Here is a 3,228-nt window from a genome sequence, read left to right on the forward strand (position 1 = left end):
CCCTTTATAAGTTCATAAGATACAGGAGCAGAATTAGGTCATTTGGCCCATCGAGTCTCCTCTGCCTCATGGCTGATCTCATCCTGGTCTAAATTTTAAGTGCGCAAAACTCTCACCCATTTCACCGGGCCTCTCAACCTTCGGATATTCCATCTCACCAGCTGGATCAGGGGGCTCTCACTCCCACCACCCTGTTCTCAGCCATCCCCCTTCTGGGGGATGCTCCCATCCCCCCCAAATTCTATGTCCTGAAGCCCTCCTAAGATGGTGCCTGGCCACAGCCACAGGGTGGTCCCACCTCTCACCTCCAGCCACTGTCAGCCACCCCTTCCCAGAAACCCCCCTACCCACTTCCTTTTGAAACTGCTTCATTCCCCACTATCCCCCCCCCCCCCCCCCCCCCCCCCCCCCCCCCCACCATCCATACCTCCTAGGCACACCAAAACCCGCCAAAACAGGTTCATTGAATTGCAGGTCTTCCTCCATCTTGCTCCCATTCACTAGCGAACTGCAGCTTGCTAGCGAGGGAGCCCCTCCACCAGAATCCCCTTTTCCCTACTTCCAACCAACAAACAAGGTCAAAACCTCTCCTGATGGTGAAAGTTGATTCACCAGTAGAAGGATTGCAGCTGGAAAAAGAACTGAAATCTCTCACAGAACACCTGAACCAAAGAATCAACTATTCGCCTGCTGAAGTCAACAACTGAAATAAAACTGCATCGACTGCAATGCTCATCATCTATCGTCATCACTGTTCTGTTTTATCATTTGTCCTTACCTTTAATAAATTTAATAAGTTGATAAATTACTCTATCTTAACTCAAGAAAATCTGGTTAAATTCACTCCCTTTTAGGGTGGCACGGTGGCATAGTGGTTAGCATTGCTGCATCACGGCGCCGAGGTCCCAGGTTTGGCCCCGGGACACTGTCCGTGTGAAATTTGCACATTTTCCCCGTGTCTGTGTGGGTTTCATCCCACAACCAAAGATGTGCAAGGTAGGTGAATTGGCCACGCTAAATTGCCCCTTTATTGGGAAAAAAAATTGGGTACTCTAAATTTAGAAAAACAAAACATTCTTTTTTTAAACACAACTATTGAATCTGGAAAAGGTATCCAAGGGGAAGGCAACCATGTCAGATTAAACTTTGTTGCTGCCAGTAAAGATTGAGCTGAATAAAGCCAATCATCTCTCCTTACCTGGCATTGTATGATTTTCTTTAAATAATATTTATTGTCACAAGTAGGCTTACATTAACACTGCAATGAAGTTACTGTGAAACGCCCTTAGTCGCCATATTCCGGTGTTTGTTCGGGTACACAGAGGGAGAATTCAGAATGTCCAAATTACCTAATAGCATGTCTTTCTGGACTTGTGGGAGGAAACAGGAGTACCATGTAATTTAATAATAGCTTATTGTGACAAGCAGGCTTCAATGAAGTTACCGTGAAAAGCCCATAGTCGCCACATTCCGGCGTCTGTTCGGGGAGGTCAGTACGGGAATTGAACCCGCGCTGCTAGCCTTGTTCTGCATTACAAGTCAGCTGTTTAGCCCACTGTGCTAAACCAGCCCATGTAGGAAACCCATGCAGACACAGGGAGAACGTACTGTCTCCGCACAGACAGTGACCCAAGCCGGGAATCGAACCTGAGACCCTGGAGCTGTGAAGCAACAGTGCTACCCACAGTGCTGCCCATTTTGGGGGTATCCTAGCTGGATGGTGCCAAATTTATGGGTCTCACCCAGATGAACAACTTTTGGGGATCCTCACCTGGAGCTGGTTGTAACATTTTTGGCCACATTACAAACATGGCCATAGAGTCCTGGGGTGGGATTCCAACCCAGAACTTTTGACTGAGAGGCAGACGCTGCCAACTGTGCCACAGGTCCATCTATAATTATTATGATACATGTCTTAATTACAGATAAGGTTTGTTTAAAATGTCAGTGACTTCTCAGAGATGTTTGACTGATTACGCCTTATGAGAAAACTTAGGTCTTTTTGTCAAACAAAGCAAGCCCATATCTGTATGAAATGTGATGTTGTACAGTGCTGTAAAATTAGACATATTTAAATGAATTCCCTAGGCAGTAATACTAAAATATGTAACATTCCAAAACAAGATTTTACATCATTACTGCAGGATTTATGCTCCACAATAATGTAGGACTCTATTTGAAGATCCTTTCATTGGTTTAAATGTTTAATGGTACCTCTACTCCCAGCAGAGGTCACGGCTATCACGGACGCTGTGTGATGCTCGCTGCTTTGTTCTCTGTGTTGTGTTATGTACTTTGGGATAACACAGGCTGCAACTCGATGCAGCTTTGACCAAAAGATACTCCAGACTTTGAAGTCAGTTCAATGTGATTTATTGAACCATTAACACAGTTCTCTATGAGTTCGACTCTCCTGTTAATCTTGCTGTAGTAACTCAGTCTAACTAACCAGTCTGCTCTAAGCCACGTGGTGGGTGTGATGCTTCTGATCTGCCCCTGTCCTACTCTCTTAAGTGTTGCCTGTGGAAAGCGACAGAGCATGTGTACCCTGTCCTTATATATGGGTTGTGTGATTCCCCCCTGTGGTAGTGTCACCTCTGGGTGTCTTGACTGCCCATTGGTCGTGTCCTATTCTATGTGTTCATTAGCTGTATGTCTGCATGCCATGATGTCTCTGGTGCTCCCTCTAGTGTTTACTTAGTTGTAGTGTATTTACATTAACCCCTTGTGTATTTACAATGATGCATATCACTCCGGTTGGTCTCCGCTAAAAAGGTGGAATGTTGGTAACTTCATTGTCTATTGGTTTGTATTGTGCTTTGTTTTTGTGCAAAGGAACTATTATTAAACTAAAATAAAGCCAGCAGAGATCAGATGTTCCCTGCATCTCTTTGCTCCCAATGTGACACTGTAAAGTCTGTCCCTCCAGGCTGTCCAGTATAAAGACCCACAACTACAATCGACTTCAGTCAGCAGTCATGATGTGGAGATGCCGGCGTTGGACTGAGCACAGTAAGAAGTCTTACAACACCAGGTTAAAGTCCAACAGGTTTGTTTCAAACACGAGCTTTCGGAGCACTGCTCCTTCCTCAGGTGAATCATTCACCTGAATGCAGTGCTCCGAAAGCTCGCGTTTGAAACAAACCTGTTGGACTTTAACCTGGTGTTGTAAGACTTCTTACTCAGTCAGCAGTGGGGAGTGGCCGACAGCATGTTGGAGGATGCCAC

The sequence above is a fragment of the Scyliorhinus canicula genome, chromosome 1 (genome assembly GCF_902713615.1).
Source record: "Scyliorhinus canicula chromosome 1, sScyCan1.1, whole genome shotgun sequence".
In the NCBI taxonomy this organism is placed as follows: domain Eukaryota; kingdom Metazoa; phylum Chordata; class Chondrichthyes; order Carcharhiniformes; family Scyliorhinidae; genus Scyliorhinus; species Scyliorhinus canicula.